This window comes from Tachypleus tridentatus, chromosome 2 (genome assembly GCF_004210375.1).
Source record: "Tachypleus tridentatus isolate NWPU-2018 chromosome 2, ASM421037v1, whole genome shotgun sequence".
Classification (NCBI taxonomy): domain Eukaryota; kingdom Metazoa; phylum Arthropoda; class Merostomata; order Xiphosura; family Limulidae; genus Tachypleus; species Tachypleus tridentatus.
Genome location: NC_134826.1, coordinates 58,317,785 through 58,337,311, shown reverse-complemented (window position 1 = coordinate 58,337,311; position 19,527 = coordinate 58,317,785). Strand labels below are relative to the sequence as shown.

At 33.0% G+C, this 19,527-nt stretch overlaps 1 long non-coding RNA gene across 1 annotated transcript; it reads left to right on the top strand.

Moving 5' to 3' along the window:
- Positions 1–1,167: 1,167 nt before the first annotated feature.
- LOC143243917 (uncharacterized) lies at positions 1,168–18,239 on the top strand. Its single transcript, XR_013024813.1, has 4 exons — positions 1,168–1,306; positions 11,750–15,837; positions 16,186–16,546; positions 17,253–18,239. It is a non-coding gene; the product is annotated as an uncharacterized LOC143243917 (long non-coding RNA).
- Positions 18,240–19,527: the final 1,288 nt, after the last annotated feature.

Sequence of the window (19,527 nt, the reverse complement as noted above, 5' to 3'; positions counted from 1 at the left end):
TTAAGTATGAAATAAATATCTTATAATTATAGAATAGATAAGCTTATAGACTCTTCAATGTAATTTAAAGTAATTATAGCATAGTTTGATTTTTAATAGCATCATAGATTTCGAATTTATAAACTTATATGTAATGCCCCAGAATGAACAGATTTCCCCGAAAGGGAGCAAAAGGACACCTGGTGGGGTCACCTGTTTTAACCACTTGCAATACTGTATAGAAGGGTGTTTGTCGGTGAGTAAACACTAAAATGACGTCACGTAAGAGACGCTTGACGTTACAGTTTGTTCGGTTATGATGTCTGTAAAACGTACGTATGCTATGAATCATGAGAAGAATTATGCCCTCTGTAGACTACAACACAGCATAACATGAACTTCAAAAGCGAGAAATAACTATATTTATTACTCGAAAGTGTGGGTTCGTTAACTCTCGAAACAGGACGCTTGTGGGGACCTTTAGTATAGCTTCCGACACTAGATCTGACTAAAAAACTAAGCTAGACGAATAAATGATCTCTTTCTTAACAACAGTCTGCGTTAATTTAGTCTCAAGACCAGGAAAGATGGTGGGTAAGCTTTTAAGTAATAAATTTAGAACTATAAAACAAACAAAAACTAGTTCATAAACAATAAAAAGAACTTCATACGCAAATACACAAGTAAAATTATATACACAAGTCTGGTTTGAATTTTGCGCAAAGCTACATAAGGGCTATCTGCGAGAGCCGTCCCTAATTTAGCAGTGTAACAATAGAGGGAAAACAGCTAGTCATCGCCAACGAATAGGGGGATTCACCGTACCATTATAACACCCACACTGCTGAAAGGTCGAGCATGTTTGGTGCGAACGGGATTCGAACCCGCGACCCTCGGATTACGAGTCGAACGCCTTAACCTATCTGGCCATGTCGGGTCCTACTAACTAGTATTTACTACGGAGAAATTTCACGCGTTATCACGTGCTGCTAAAATGATATCGTGGCTTTTGTTGACTAACTCTAATGAGGTGCGAGATTCAGTAACTCGGGTAATATAAACACAGAAAACTGTTTCATAGTGTAAATTAATTATTGCAGAGTCACCCGCGAGACAAAATGCCGATCATTTAGTGTCACGTGGCTCAAATTTTCCTGCTACGTCATTCATTCTCAAGTATATGTTTTATTGGTAATGTGTGTGTGCTTTCTTACAGCAAAGCTACATAGGGCTACCTGCTGAGTCCACTGAGGGTAATCGAACCCCTATGGTAATATATAAATTGTTGTAAAAATATATAAATCACTGTTCCAATATCTGCATTCCCGTAAATACAATTATTATTTTATTCAATCTATTTTATATCAATAGTTTTTGGTGTTTTTTTTTTTTTTCCTATGCTATTCTAAATATCATTCTAAGTGCAACACAGAATTGATTATTAATATAATAATAACTATTATCTATATTATTTGGTCTACTGTGTCTTTAGTTGGACTTAATTTGTCAGCTTAATTATGTTGAGTTATTCATTGTCATTGGTTTAAACTTAGTGTTAGTGTGATTTCCTTTGATGAAGCTAACAGTTTCGTTCAATTCAGGTATCTTATCTCTGATCACAAACTATTGAAGGCTTACCATGAAGCCACATAAACGCTGTCTGGGAAATACGAAAAAAAACAAAACGCCATACGTGGCGACTTATCAGCTGTTAATTCGTATACGACTAAGTTTATATCGGGTGACAAAAGTTGTTATGCAACTAGCTAAGAACTGTTAGTTTCAAACACTAGTAGCTCTCATCGGGTCAGTCAAGTCTATAATACTGTTTATATAAAATATGGATTCGTAAGCGCAAAACAAATTTGTATAGAAAACATTTTAACCCTTATACCAAGATTATGCACAAAGGTCAAACTTAAACACAGATATTCTTTTTTTTTAACTTAAAACAAATTGGGAGAAGGGAAGGAAGTCTACGTCACAAAATGAATTCTTAACTAATAATTATGTATCTCGTCTTAATAAAATATATTTCCCAAACTATTTATTGAAACAGTTAAGCAGAAATTCAGACTTTTTAGCTAATACTTTTTTTTTATTTTATATACATACATATATTACATATTTTTAATCGGTATGTCCTCCGGTGGCTGGGCGGTAATTCTGAGGATTTACAACGCTTAAAATTGGGATTCCGAATCGAAACTACATTTACGGGAAAATAATTTTAAGGACTTTCATTACTTATTATGGGGGCATCTATATGTTTCCGCTATGTCACTAATTAAGGTTTAACACCTGTTTTAACCGTTGCGTTACTATACACTAGTTTGCTATCTGTCTGTCACTCAGTCAGTGGACTGTAAAATGATGCTACATAAAGGGCGCTTAACGTTGAAATTTCTGCTGCCGTGATGTTATAAAACGTACACTTGCTGTGAATCACGTGAACATTACGTATGAACTTAAAAAGCAAAAAATAAAAATATTGGTTAATCTCCATTTTGTTTTTATCTGCTCTTGAAAGAAAACACATTAGTTGAAAAACGTTTCACCAAACATCTGGTTTATTAATATATTTCTTGGGTTCAAATCTAACTAAAGATAAAAGGATTATTTATTTAATTTATTATTTTCATATTAATGTATCGTAGGAAAACAAAAAATATCATGGCATAATCCCAGGAAAATCAGGTTTGGTTTGTTTTGAATTTCGCGCAAAGCTACATGAAGGCTATCTGTGCTTGTCGTCAATAATTAAGCAGTGTAAGACTATAGGGAAGTCAGTTAGTCATCACCACCCATCGACATCTTTTGGGCTACTCTGTTACCTACGAATAGTGAGATTGGCCGTAACATTATAACGTCTCCACGGCTGAAAGGGCGAGCACGTTTGGTGTGACGGGGATTCGAATCTGCGACCCTCAGATTATCAGTCGAGTGCGTTAACCAACTGGCAATACTGGGCCAGTTAACCTGTACAAAAAACTGTTCTACCACTATCAACAGCACACTACTTATATGGCTTGAGAGATTGATCAACCATTACACCAAGATCTCTTTTCTATCATGACACTGTTAAGGTTATTTCCATCCAAATTATACTTGTAATTCAAATTATTAAAACCCACATGGAACATCTTACATTTATCATAATTAAAACCCATCTGCCATTTATTTGCACAGAATGATCTAAATCTTTTTGTAAACCAGCAGCATCCTTTTCACGACTAACAACAGCCAATAACTTGATATAATCATCAAACTTATTGACCGTTTCTTCATGTCATTAATGTAAATCAAAAAGAGCAATGGTCCTATTACACATATAGAGACAAGTTTCTTCACAAGTCTTTTATGTGGCACTTTGTCAAAGGCTTTTTGAAAAATCCAGGTACACCAAATATACACCCTTACCCTCATCTATACAAGCACAGTTTTTTCAAACAATCTCATGAGACTTGTAGGACAAGATTTTATTTAGTGAACCAATGTTCACTGTCCAATAAAATTTTAAACTAAATTTTCAAAAAAATATTGAACCTAACAGAGAAATTATCATTTGAATCCAGATGTTCTCCTTGATTACTTTTGTATTTGAAGTTAACAACAACTCTAAGATAGCGTTGTTTTTAATATGTTCCTTGACTAATTAGTAAAGAAAGTCATCTCAAAAATATTCCAAAAACATTTGTCCCTCGTAGTATAACTGGCATTTTTCAATATATGTATATGCCTGTAATTAAAATCACCTATAATTATGACTTCATTATCAGCTGTAGTTTTAATCTCATTGTAAAGGTTCTCATTAATTTCATCAGTACCTTTTGGTGGTCTGTAACATATTCCCACTAAAAGGCTTTTCCCTTTATATCCACTAATAGAGACCCAAATTCAGGATATAACATACTTTTTACACATCAAGCCACTCTCTTTGATACTCTATATTCTATATTTTAAAATAAATTCTATATAAAAAATATCTATGTTTAACCGTGTGTCAGTTATTCCCATTACATCAAAATCCTTCATTTCTGCTAATGCTCTAAAATCGTCTATTTTATTTCTTATATTTCTAGCACTTCAACAGTAACAATTAAGCCTACCCATATAAGTTCTTCTATGCTTATTCTCTACGCTAATAATTTCTCAGCATCTTATTTGTTTTGCATTTAGTTTTATCTGATCCTTACTACTGTCTAATCCTAGTTTAAATCTTTTCGTACAGCTGAGCTAGTAAACAAGCCAGCTCCAACACTATTTAAATGTAGACTGTCCATTCCAATAAAGCTCCCTTTTTTTCCACTGAAGTGATCCCGTAAGTCCAACCAGTCAATATGGTCGTCCTTATGTACAAATTTCAGCGTAGACTTTAACCCTAGTGACCTATTTATAACGTTATCTCACAGATCATTTAATTTTGGGCAGTATCACAGACAAAATTAAGTTATGGTATTTTTCTTCAATATCTTTATCAACGAACTGCATCTCTGCAAGCTCCAGTTTTGTCAGTTACATTCTCTATTTGTGCCCCTGGGTAGGATAATTTGATTATTTTCTACCTATATACCCCACAGACTATTCTATTCAAGTGTCTTGTCAAGGAATCATCTATAACTGTAACCTCTTTATCATTCATATCTTTCTCTGACCATTTGGTTTTACTACAATCCAATAGTTTCTCATATGTGGAAGCCAAGGGTTGAAATATAGTATTCAACACACTAGACTCATTAAAACTAAATTCGCTACTTTTTATTCTAACAGTGCTCTCTCTAACTTCCTGAAAGTTATTGTTATCTGATGTATCCATTGGATGTTAAAACTTAAGCACTTCCCGAAATCTTGCTGATAGTTTTCACTGTCTACACTTCTCTTTATCTATTGTCTCTAATTTAATTATGATAACCTCTAACTTCTCATTCAACCTACAGACTTTACATTAAAATTGCTTTTGTATTCTCAAAAGTATATGCCAGTATTAAGTTCCCAAATAAAACCAACATATTACATCTAATAAACCGTGAACACTTAAATGTTACAGCTCGGCATGGCCAGGTGGATAAGGCACTCGATTCGTAATATATAAGTCGCAGGTTCGAATCCCTGTCACATCAAACATGTTCTTCCTTTCAACCGTGTGGGCGTTATAATGTTACAGACAATCCCGCTATTCGTTGGTAAAAGAGTAGCCCAAGAAATGGCGTTGAGTGGTGATGACCAGGTGTCTTCCCTCTAGTCTTACACTGCAAAATTAGGGACGGCTAGTGCAGATAGCCCTCGTGTAGCTTTGCGCGAAATTCAAAGACAAAAAAAAATACTTAACTGTTACATTGGTCTAAAACCACTGTATTTATACTTATGGCCTGAAAATAAATACCAAGTACCAGTGATCTATTGTTACTGTTGCTATTAATACTAATGCTTAAGAACCAGTTATTAAGGACATATTTACACAAAACGTTTTGAAAAAAAATCATTAATACAACTATACCATTATTACCTTTGTCGGATCCAAATTTAGATACGGGTTTTTCTTTCCACACATCGACCACACTATTGAACATAACATATATATAACATATTGTACACACTCTGACAACTACAGCACTTGTAGAACATCTTGTTTGTAAGTTCTTCTTTGCAAATTTTATAATTTTGCGAAAATGTTGAGGTAATCATAATGGATTAAAATAATCTTCTTTTCTGTTTCAACCACAGAAAACACAGAACCAGTAACTACTGGGTTTATGATACGGACCCGTGGTAACGATGTATAGCTGTTTTTTTTCTACAAAGTAGTTTTCAACTAAAACAGACAACTCTTACAAATGAATGACAGGAAGTTAAGAAGGGTTCAACTTCATTGACTGCTTGATATCTGAGCGACAAGCTGGAAGAATTATAAAACTCAAATCTGGAGTTTGATTCCTACCTTTCACCTTCACTGACCCATTGATGAACCTAGACACATCAAATATACCCCTTTACATTTAACGACAACCCAAATCGTTCCTCTGCTCCTTTTTTGGATATGTTTCGGATGCAGGAAAACAGCGACATTTGTAACCTCAGTATTCTCATGATGTGTCAGCGTATGACTCCAAAATAACAAAAATACATTTTGATATCAGCATAGTTTAATCTCAGCTAAATTTGAGCTGTTCCTGTTTGTATATGTATATACATAATAAGCATACGCTTGAGGAAGTTTATATATGTTTGTATGTGTGTGTGTTTATACATAATATATAAACGTTGAAAATCTACATAAATGTACGATTTAACTGAGTCCTGCCCATAGTGGTTGAGCAGTTATTCTGCGGATTTTCGACACTAAAATTCGGGATTCTCTCCTCGTGGTCGGCAGAGCACCGAACTTCTAGTCTTATGCTCAACAACAACAACCAAACTAACTGGTCCTCTATGTATCTTTTTAATGGTTACTGTACCTTAAATGTGAATCTTAAGTTTCTTAGTTCTTAGCTAGGTCACGTTGCAGCAACAAATATGGTCCACACTTTCGAGCTGTGGTTGCGTTGAAAGAATTACTGTCAAATCCCACTTTTCTATCAAATTAGGATAGCCTAAAGGTTGCTGATGAGTGCTGTTGACTAGCTATTTTCCTTTTTATATAATTTCCAAAATCAGTGAAAGCTATGGCAGATAGTATTTTATGTAGTTTAGGGTGAAAATTCTAAAAGATTTTTTGTTTGTTACCAGCTAATCAGAAAGCTGCACAATGGGCTGCCTGTACTCTCCCCGCGATCGGTATCGAAATAAGGTTTATGGCGTTTTAAGTCTGCAGAAGTACCGCCGTGCCATTGAGGAACAATTTCTAAAGAAACTGAGTTTTTACTCAACTCTTACGTGTACTTCGTTTAAATATTATTTACCTTATGCTTACAGTACTTATTCATGTTTTAGACTTCGGTAAATCATAACTAGTCTGTACATGTTCTTTAAATTAGTAAAGAGGTTTAAGACTTTGATACATTATAACTAGTGTGTACATGTTCTTCCATTATTTGAATGGTTTTAGGATTGAGTAGATTATAACTAGTCTGTACATGTTCTTTAAATTAGTAAAGAGGTTTAAGACTTTGATACATTATAACTAGTGTGTACATGTTCTTCCATTATTTGAATGGTTTTAGGATTGAGTAGATTATAACTAGTCTGTACATGTTCTTTAAATTAGTAAAGAGGTTTAAGACTTTGATACATTATAACTAGTGTGTACATGTTCTTTAAATTAGTAAAGAGGTTTAAGACTTTGATACATTATAACTAGTGTGTACATGTTCTTCCATTATTTGAATGGTTTTAGGATTGAGTAGATTATAACTAGTCTGTACATGTTCTTTCATTAGTTGAGAGTTTTAGACTTCGGTAGATTATAACTAGTCTGTACATGTTCTTTCATTAGAAAAGATGTTTTAGATTTTAATAGATAATAACTAGTCTGTACATGTTCTTTCATTAGTTGAGAGAATTTGTAATTGTCTAGATCATAATTAATTTGTGCAAGTTCTTTCATTAGAGAAGTTTTAGAATTTGATAGATTATAACTAGGTCTGTACATATTCTTTCATTTGTAGAGAGGTTTTATACTTTGGTAGAATATAACTACTCTGTACATGTTCTTTCATTAGTTCAGAGGTTTTATGATTGAGTAGATTATAACTACTCTGTATATGTTTTTTTTTTCATTTGTAGAGGTTTTAGACTTTGGTAGATTATAACTTGTCTCTACGTGTTCTTTCAGTAGTTGACAGGTTTTAGACTTTAGTAGATCATAACTGGTCTACATGTTCTTTCATTAGTTGAGAGACTTTGTGATTGTGTAGATCATAACTAGTCTGCATGTCTTTCATTAGTTGAGAGACTTTGTGATTGTGTATATCATAACTAATCTGTACATGTTTATTTCATTTAGTTGAAAGGTTATAATTAGTCTGTACTTGTTCTTTCAATAGTAAAGAAGTTTAAGACTTTAGTAGATTGAGACAAGTCTCTACATTTATTTTCTTTAGTTGAGAGGTTTTAGGATTTAGTAGATCATAACTATTCTGTACACGTTCTTTTATTAGTTGAGAAGTTTTAAGATCGAGTAGATCATAACTTGTCTGTACGTATTATTTCATTAGTAGAAGGTTTATTACTTTGGTAGATTATATATAAATAGTCTTTACGTGTTCTTTCATTAGTTGAGTGGTTTTAGGATTGAGTACATCATAACAAGTTTACCTATTCTTTCATTAGTGAAGAAGTTTCAGTGTTTGGTAGATTATAACTTGTCTGTACATGTTACTTCATTAGTTGAGAAGTTTTATAATTGAGTAGATCATAACTTGTCTATACATGTTTTTTTCATTAGTAAATAGGTTTTAGACTTTGATAGATTATAACTGGTCTCTACATGTTCTTTCATTAGTTGAGATGTTTTATGATTGAGTACATCATAACCGGTCTCTACATGTTCTTTTATTAGTTGAGAGGTTTTAAACTTCATTAGATTATATATCCTGTTCGGTACTGTAGCTCAGTTGGAATTATATTCATATAAACATCTGTTTGTTATTGATTTATTTCAATATTTTCGGTGATTATTTCGCACGGGGAAAAGTCATTGGAGAGACTATCAAGGATTACTTGTGGGACTGGTGAGAAGACCGTAAGATATTTAGTTTGGCTCAAAAAGTGGTTGAGTTGTTTGATGTCAGAATTTTACCAAATAACTCTACCAGTGCGATTACTAAAGAGAGATAAACGTTCGCGCTTGTATATATCTTCACTAGCGTATAGTCCGTCAAAAATGACGGGGCAAGTATTACCACTCCAACTCCATAATACATCCAAACCTCTCATTTCATACCTAACTGAAATAATACGAATTTTGAAAAATAAAGTCTGACCAACACCACTGTAGAAAACTAGTCGAGATAGTGAAATGTTGGTAAATTACTTTGTGAATCAATCACAATTAGGATCTTTCATGACATGCTTGTTTGTTTGTTGTAATTTTTAATAAAGTATAAACTAAGTATTAAGTATTTTAACAAACTATGATGTAATATGATTTGATTGTTCCTGAAAATGTTTCTAAAAGCTTTATTTTGTGAAGTTGTGCCTCTATCAAATGTGGAGTTCAGCAACTATTAGGTTTATTCCATGAGGATAAGATCTGGACTTTATGGTAGCTATTCCATTCACTGAAGAATGTCTAAGCTTTTATTCTCTGCCAAATAAACTTTATATTTCTTGGAAGTTTGTTTTGGACTCATTGTTATCTTGAAGTTCATCCCAAACAACTCACTTCCAGAATACACAATATAATGAACTAACACAGTGTGATCTCTATGATGAACAAAGATTCTATCAATTATATGATTATGGTCTACAGTATGTAAAGATATTGAATTCCAAACAATTATAAAGCGTATTGCATCCTGTACTGTTGACATAAGATACTCTTTCTGGAACTTTTAGTTGTCTCTTTGGTGAATATTACACAGCTATAGGAACCAAATGGTTCTAATATAGCTTCGTCCATCCTAAAGCACCCGTTCCATTGTTCCAAACACCAGACTAAACGTTTAACTGTTTGCACAATAAAGATGCTTTTGCTGCTTACGTTCTCTACTATACTTTTTGACACTCCACCAATAGGTGGCTTGTTAACGTCATCAGCAAGGTTTCTCACAGTTTCCTTCAATTTACAAGGTAATTAACTTTTAGGTGTATAACATCTTTTTCTCTTTCTTGATCCCTCTCTTCATTTGATGTTAAAGGATTGAGGTTCGTTGTATCTGTTCACTTTGTACACCACAATACTTGGCGAACAGGTGAAATCAGAATAGTTTGATTTCAGTACCAGAACGATCCAGATCTACAGAAAAAATAAGGTTTTATCTTAACAATGTACATTTCTGTATACTGCTTGAAAATCAGTATTAACTGATGAACCAAATATAAACAGACAGTCGAATAGGAGTTTAGGTAACTTGCAGCTCCCTATTTCCTTTAGTTTCAGACACAACATGAGATATTCTCTCCAGAACAATGTGTTGGTGACTAATAATGCTGTCAAAATATTTGTTCAAATTTCATCTTACTGGAGCTACAATTCTGATCTCCATCAGGAAGGTGAACAAAGTACGGATGTGCTTTACAACGAATTAAATAATTTCATGGTAGGGTCAGTCTTTGGAGAAAAAGAGCAAAGATGGAAAATTCGGCCATCTGTTTACAACAACAACACAAACACGATCGTAATCGTTGTTTAGTAGTTTAGTTTTGATCTCTGTTATTAAGAACTGTACAATGAATCAATACTTTTTCATCGAAATATTATGCTCCTATTCTATTTTAGCTGCAATTTAAACTAAAAAGGGTAGGCTCATGTCACTTTAAAAGGGTTTTCCTCTTTTATTTTGTTTGTTGGTTTTAGCACAAAGCAACAAACTAAGTTATCAGCATTATTTACAACAGGAGGAAGTGTTGTAGTAGAAACCATCATTAAACATTCATACAAATTCTCATTATAAAAACAAATTATTTTAATAAATAAAAATTGTTCATGGGAGTCTCTTATTGGTGTTCAAAATAAATGAACATATTTAACCTTTATGAATTCATGAACTTAAATTATAATCATATAGAGATATCTTCTGACTGACAGATTAGGTATTGTGAACGCAATCAAATGCTGGAGAAAGAAATATAATGTAAATAATCACCCTCATACAGACTAAATCACAATGGAAAGTCAAAACTGCTTTCCACTAATTATGATTATTACTATTAAACGTATAATTACATTTTAATATTTCATTACCAGATTGATGTTTATAATATTACAGTAACTAGAATGCAACATTAATAATGACAAGTTGAAAATATGGCTCACCAATGATCATCTTCTACGGACGTTCTAATCTGTATATCATTAGGAATGGTACTCTTGAATGTTATGCCTTATTTCTCTACGTCTTAGGTCTCAGTAACCACTTTCACTTGTATCACTGGCCCCAATTTCTTTTTTGATGGATGAGAACACTCAGATCTAGGACAATATCTCACCTCGATGATCACTGAATCTCACTTTAAAACAAACTAACTTTTGATGTTGCATACTTATTTATAAATACAATTTTTCAAAACATAATGTCTTTGTCGCAAACATCAGATTTCACTTGTGTAAACTCTTACACTTCCTAAATAAATTTAAACATTAATAAAGTTTAAATTTGCAGGTCTTGTAATATTCACAGAATGAACCACTCATCATTACTACATGGTATTAAGTATCTAAGACTTTCGTGGATTCTTCCTTTATTTATATTTAACGTTAGTGAGGAAGAGAGAACTTGACAACTAGTTCACCACAACAACTATGATGATATAGTTCCATGTTGTTGATATATTTAAGTTATTTCAGGTTGCTAATGATAAGTACAGGAATACATCAAATACTGTACATTGTATAATATTATACACATTACAATAGATCGACTTTTAAAATGAAACGTTGTTTGATTCGTTTTATTTTTACTCCCTTTAAACATTTTAAAGCAGAAACATTTATTTGATATTGACAGATTCATTTACTTTCTTCTGTTTATACTGTTATGTCATGAAACACATTCATTAATAGTACTGATTTTTATTATTTATTTATGATACTTTATTTCTCTTAAATAGGTTTTTATTGTTGATATTGTTGTTCACGTGTTTGTTATTAATATTATTTTCTTTTTCACAGCATTTTATTTATAGTATGAAAAGTCAGTCTTCACAACCTGACGACAGACGTCAGCCCGATACATAGATAGGGCGCTCGACTCGTAATTCAGGGTCGCGGGTTCGAATCCCCGTCCAACCAAACATGCTTGCACTTTCAGCCGTAAGAGCATTATAACGTTACGGTCAATCCCACTGCGCATTGGTAAAAGATTAGCCCAAAAGCTGGCGGTGGGTGTGATGACTATGTGCCTTCCTTCTAGTTTTACACTGCTAAATTAGGGACGACTAGTGCAGGTAGCCTTTGTGCAACTTTGCGTGAAAATTAAAAAAAGAAACAAACAATCAAAACATCGTACAAAATAAAGTATAGAAAGTTTTGATTGAGAGGTATGAATCACGTCATTTTTCTTCTCACGTCTCATTTAACAAAATTCATTTAAAAATTATAATAGCTTAATAATGACGTCAAGTGGAACGGTGCGAGTATTGTTACCTGGCTTTTTATACAGTGACAATGTATTTTACTAAACATTGTTTAACAATACGTTCCAAGTGAGAATTTCAAAAATTTGAACATTCGCAATTCGCGAATTTCATTCGAATCCTTAACTTAGCTTTCACTTAGAAAATAATTTTCTTCAACAGAGTATTCTAATTAACGGGAATTTAGAGTTATTGTCAATTTAAATGGCTCAGCATGGCTAGGTTGTTAGAGTGCAGGACTCGTAATATAGTGGTTGCAGGTTTTAACCGCTGCACCAAACATGTTCACTCTTTCAGTTCTGCGAGCGTTATAACGTGACGGTCGTTTCTAGTATTCATTGGTAAAAAGGTCCCAATAATTGTTGGTGGATGTTGATACTAGTTGCCTTCTTTATAGTCTTAAACTGCTAAATTTATACACTAAATGATGTTTACGGCTCATAAAGAAATACACGTATAGTGGATGACTGTAAGGTTATATACACCCTTGTGCAAATTAATTGAAACAAATGGCCATTTTACACTATTTTTAGCATGGCGGCCGATTTAGGCTCGCTGAACCCGCTGATTTCCTTTAATAGTCATTTTTTTCACACAGACAGCGTCATTAGCTGTGTTTTGCAGTACGGTCGATCTATTTTTGAATATATGACGAAATTTTGAGGAATATTACGTCATTCAAAATTGCGTTAGAAGGGCAAGGAGACCAGTCAAAAAAACAACTTCTTACCAACTCAATGAAGAAAAAACGGTATCAATTGGGTCTGAAATACAAGAACTGGACGCAAGAACAATGGAGGAAGGTGTTATTCAGTGGCGAGACTCATTTCTTCGTACAGGGTCAAAGAAGTCTGCATGTTTGCAGATCTCCAGGTGAGAAACTTCGAGAATCTCACATCAATCAGTTCGTAAATCATCCCTTGAAGATTGTTGTTTCGGGGCTTTTTCAGCTACTATGGCGTCGGAGGTTTACATATCGTAGAAGGTATGATGCGAGGACCACAGTATATCGAAGTTTTGCAGAGAAGAGTCGTTCCAGATTTGAAAAAGAGATTTCCAGATGGATTTGGCATTTTTCAGCAAGGCCTGGCTCCATGCCACACATCGAAACTTGTGAAGAATTTTATGACTACAACTCGAATAAAGGTGCTGGACTGGCCTAGAAACTCTCCGGACTTAAATCCTATTGAAAATCTTTGGGCAATTTGTAAAGAAATACTTCGGGGAAAAGACTGTACTGCGAAAGATAAGCTAATTAGGGCCATAATTGAGGTGTGGTACCGCGATCCAAAAATTAGTAAAGATTGCAGTCAACTCGTGGACTCGATGCCAAAGCGAATTAATGATCTTCTGAAAAATTATGGCGGTCATATCATGTATTAATTTATGAGTATTTTTGGATTCTCAGAAATAAAACGCAAAAAATTGAAAAAATAGTAATTTTCCGTCTTGTTTCAATTAATTTGCACAAGGACGTACATGGGCAAAACTAAGAGCCACTCGAAAGCTAATCTCTGTGTATTTAAGCATATCGCATAGATATTTTGTTTGTTTGAAGTCAGGCACGAATCAACACAATGGGCTATCTGTGCTCTGCCAATGACACCTATCGAAACATAGTAATCAACGACTTTACCATCACAACAGATGGCTCTACAGAAATTGAATATGCCAAAAAAGTCTTCTAATTACAAAAAGTCATTAACACATTTTTGTTTCATTAACACAAGGACATTAAACATCAGTCTGTAACTCATGTATTCTAAACTGATTTTGTAATCGTATTTCTGTTACGTTTCATTTCACAAAAACAGTAACAGTCTTTGTTACACTCTATAGACTACCTTCTAAGCTTGTTTGTTTGTTCGATAACAGTTCAATTGAAATGAATCTTTGATATATGAGTTCAGCTGTGAAAAGATCATTCAAGTTAGAAAATATATTATTAAACAATGTATTAGTATGGAAAGAGAGTTAGATGTTTTTACGTGTCCTCTTCAGCCCAACTTTCGTTCAATAAAGAGTCACGGGCACTAAATTTATATAACAGATGTTCTAAGTTATTTCAGTGACCTTCAAAAGTGGTTAAGGTGCGCACTCTTTATATAGATTATTTTCTATGATATTTGGAAGTAGTTTTTTGTCTTATGTATTATTTTTAGCTGAAAGTATCCAAAGTAATCAAATATGTTAACTGGAACTATGAGACTGACATAAGGTTGATCTACGTTATTGAGTGATGATGTCATATGAGCTTTCCAACTTAACATGTTTAACAAACTAATTGTTTAGATTTATAAATGCAACTTGCAGTTCAAAGGAAAAGCCAAATTTAAATATAAAAATTTGACTAGACACTTTGATTTATCTACATTAAAACTTCTTGTCCAAATGTACAGAAAGCATTGTTTAAAAACTTTCGTTTTGCTCTAAGTTGTGAATAACGATTTATTTTCATTTTTGTTCTTCTTATATATTTATGTAAAAAAGTAGAGTGAAAATGTTTTTTCTGTAAATATGGGTTTATATCAGTTTAAAGAGAAAAGTCGTAATCAACTAGAAATACGTTTGAAATTAGCAGAACTTAAAATCTTTTACTGAAACAATGTAAATTGTTTTAGCCAGCTTATTTCTTTAAACAGATTTTCCACAAGAAAATGATAAAAAACTGGCTATGAATTTGAATTTTCTTTACACAGAGACACAAAGTAACTTGTAATAAATATACAACAACATTTCTTTTGATAATAAACAGATTAAGTAATACATATAATTAGAATTTAGTGACTTTATTTAAAAGAAAATATTACATTAGGGCTACTAACCAGTGGGTTCCAGGTTTGAGTAACAATATGTCGCTGAACACGCTCCATGCTTTTAACTGCAGGGTATCTTAACTACCTTAATCAATCTGATTGGTCGGTTAAGAAACATTGTATAAAAGCAATAACAGCAGCTGATGTTATTTGTTTAACAATTGTTAATAAAGGACAGCTTTGTCTGATATTAGAAACGATTTGAACTGTATTTTTATACCTTCAGCTTGTGTTTTAGAAACATTACTTCCATGCTTTAATATAAAAGTAGTTTTTTTTTATTATTCTCACAACTATAGCCAGCATCTCGAGTTGTGAAGACGCTACTTTGAACACAACCACACCTGTTCTTTATTCACTTATTATGATGTTTAGGATCGTCCATGTTATACTGTAGGTTTTCAGTTACCTTTTTTTACATTTATTCGTTATTCTGTTTTCAACAATTCACTGCGTCATGTTTTAGAATAAATTTACATATATTTTATGTCAAAAATGTAAACAATTGCCCATAACCTGTTCGGTTTGAATTTTGCGCAAGGATACACGAGGGCTATCTGCGCTAGCTGTCCCTCATTTAGCAGTGTTAGATTAGATGGAAGGCAGCTAGTCATCACCACCCATCGCCAACTATTAGCCTACTCTTTTACCAATGAATATTGGGATTGACCGTCACATTATAACGCCCTCACGTCTGAAAAGGCGAGCATGTTTGGTGGGACGGGGATTCAAACCCGCGATCCACAGATTAGGAGTTGAGTGCCTTAACCACCTGGCCATGCCGGGCCAGTTAACCTGTCCAAAAAATGTAAGTAAGAGTATTATAGAAAATATACATCAAAAACCATTTTTCAAACATTTTTAGGTCGGATTATGAAAAATATTGGGGAGTGTTTAATATAATAGAGAAACAAACCTAACATGTAGACACTGGATATAAACGTACAATACATAATTCATATACAAAAACACACAGTCATGAAACAGAATCGCAATCCTCTTTCCTTACATTTAAAAATTTTATAAAAGGTTTACTCTGTTCTTTATTGTGAGTTGTAACTTCGTTACACAATTTAGTTCACTTCTTTTTATCAACGTTTTGGTATTTAAAGTGCAGTTAGATATGTGCATTACAAATTATTCTTTTTTTTTAAAGATCTGAGCCCACCTGGAGACTTCAAAAGCAACAAACAAAAGAAATGTGTTTAGTGCCCTAAAAATCATTTCAGCAGTTACTTTGGATCATATAACTGTTGGTCCTGTCCAAAAGGTCAACATACAAATACTGGAGCTTTGTCACTGGATGCATGTAGACGTTTTATCAGACACTTATAAACACACCCTGAAAGATTTTATCTGAATTATGTTAACACTTTATATGAAAATTATTTATTAACAATAAAAGTGTTAAAAAATTGTATTATTGTTCTCATTTCAGCACTCGTAATAGTAATGTTATTTTTGCTTCCATTGGTATTTGTCACGGTGGGAATACCACTTATGATACTTTTATTATGGTAAGCATAAAGTTTCTATTGGTAGAATTTGTTTATTGTTAGGTGCAATAGGATCAACTTCTAATTGTAATGTTATTAACCTTCAAGTTTACAGCTAATTGGTTGAACAATCTAACAGTTTAGAAATACTTCAATCTATTTAATGTTTATTATCATGATTTTTAAACTGATTTCTTATTATGAATGTTTGTAATGGTATTTATGATTCTTATAATGATTAAATGTTTCTAACTTGTAAACGGGTTACGACCCAGAAAGGTGTGGAGTTTTAAAACTATATAATTAAACTCGAATTTTTTAACTGTTACCTATAGTAGGCAAAATAATTTAGATTTAAATGCTAATTGTCGGTGTTAGTTAAGTTTACTTAACAGCCAATCAACTAATTTACAATAAAATTGGTGTTTTCATTTTTATTTCTACCTCTCCTACCCTGATCTAGAATCTAATTTAAAATTGTTTTCCTATAATGAAACTTTCTTTTGTTGATTTAATAGAACAAGAATCCTTTCAGTTAAACGTGCCAGTTATCCAGTGTACTAATATACTACTGTAATATTATAATGACGCTAAAGTTTAACAGATTACATTACAATTGTTGTTATTTGCCACTTAGCTCATGTTACTCTTAACATAAATGTATATCTACTGAAGTCTGGTAATTATAGACAAATTTATCAAAGTTACATTATTTTTTTTCTCTTAGTATTATGATTTGGAAAGAACCCAGACTGGATCCATAAACTAGATACTTTAATGTAAAATCCATGGAACAACCAGAAAAAAAAAAACTACAAAAGACAAAATAACAAAAAATGATGATGTGAGTGTTAACAAACTATTCAGTTCAAGATTCTGTTAAGTAATATTTATATTTGAAAATTATGAAATGAACACAGAAATGTAGTTTTACTTTTGTCCCTTTCTGTGAAACATAAAGTTACACAACTGGCTATTTGTGCTGTTCCCACCAGTGGTAACACTGAAACTAGAAACCTTCAGATTTACCACTTGAGAGAAAAACTTTGTTTGAAAGTTGAGAGTTTGAAAGCAAAAATTATTATTTCTGTAAAAAGAATTTTTTATTATTTCAGGTTTACCGAATGATGTTGTTTGTTTTCGAATATTCTTGCAACTCTGTATAACAGATTGTCTAGCGTGGCTTGGTAGTTAGTGCACTACAGTCGCTAGATCGAATCCTGCTGCCGAAAATAACTGTCGTTACCGCCTTGTGACTATTATACTGTGAAGATTATTCTTACTTTGTATAAGTTAATATTAGGCCATCTCTAGTTTGGCCTAACATGCTCGCTCTTTCAGTTGTGAAGGCATTATAAAGTGATAGTCAATACTACTATTCATTGGTTGAAGAGTAGCCCAAGAGTTGGCTGTGGTTGTTGTTGTTGACTAGCAGCTTTCCCTCTAGTCTTACACTGCTAATTTAGGAAAGGCTAGCAGAGGTAACCCTCGTGTAGCTTTGGCAAAATTCAAAAACAAACAAACCCATGTCTATCTCTACTCTGCCCACCACAGGTATTAAAACCAGGTTTATAGCGTAGTAAGTCCACAGACATCCGGCTGGGGGCGCCAAAATTTATAAAATATTTTTAAGAGTAATATTTTATGTTTTACATTATATACCCCAAAAGAGAAAATATTATGTTTTTTTTTTAAAGTTACCTTCATTAAAAAGTTTACTGCCATAAAATATACAATTTACAAACGTAGAATTAATATAAATTTAGCCTTTATCTTAAATTATCTGCTTAACCGGTATATATATATGAATGTGTAACCACAATTCACTTTTATAAATTTAATGTAACCTATATTGCAAAACTTAAAATTATACATACATTTATATAAATTACATGCTAGATGCCCTGAAGAAACCCTCCTATATGCCAGTAAACAGTTTATTGAACGTATTTTAAAAAGTGTAAACTTCTGAAAGAGCTATATTTTCACGTGTTTCCTTTCTGGGGTCGTAATGTCAAAAATTAAAAATTGTTGTTTGAAAAATATTTTATAAATATTTGGCGCCTTTCTGAATATCTTATAGTCAGAGCGCAGCAGAAATTGGTTGTGTAAAGATGATAGGAATTGTGAAACCATGAAAACGTTTACTAAGACTTACAGAAAACAAAAAGTAAAAATATGAAGTTATATAATAAATAAATTGTATTTGTATTATTATTTTATATTATATTAGTTGAAAACCAGTATTTGTATGTTTTTCTGTTAAAGTTGGCCTGGCATGGCCAGGTGGGCTAAGGCGTTCGACTCGTAATCCGAGGATCGCGGGTTCGAATCCCCATCGCACCAAACATGCTCGCCCTTTCAGCCGTGGGTACGTTATAATGTGACAGTCAATCCCACTATTCGTTGGTAAAAGAATAGCCCAAGAGTTGGCGGTGCGTGGTGATGACTAGCTGCCTTCCTTCTAGTCTTACGCTGCGAAATTAGGGACGGTTAGCGCAGATAGCCTCATGTAGCTTTGCGCGAAAGTAAAAAATAAACAAACTGTTGAAGTTTCTCAGTAGAACTATTTCTTGAAGAGCAAATTTTTAAGTTACGAAACCAGTAGAAGAAAGTAATTGAAAAAAAGAAAGTAAAAGCTAGATATTCCAAAATTTTCTTATTCCTATCCATAAGATAATACTTTTTTTATGTTTTGGATATGTTTCCCAGTGGCACAATGGCAAATATGAGGAATTTCAACCCTGTTTCGATTCCAGTAACAGGCAGAGCACAGATAGTCCATTGTGTAGCTTGGGGTTAAATTTAAACAAACGAACGAAGTTTTGGTTAAATATACATATTTTTTGTTTCACTATAATAACACAAAACTAAAGGCCTACAACCAGCCTAAAATTGTAAAATATGTCTTTACTTGTCCCAACAAAAAAGGTAAAATATATTTTTAAAAGTTTCAGTGAGAATCTTTCTAAAACATTTGTGTTATCTGTAGACCAGAGGAA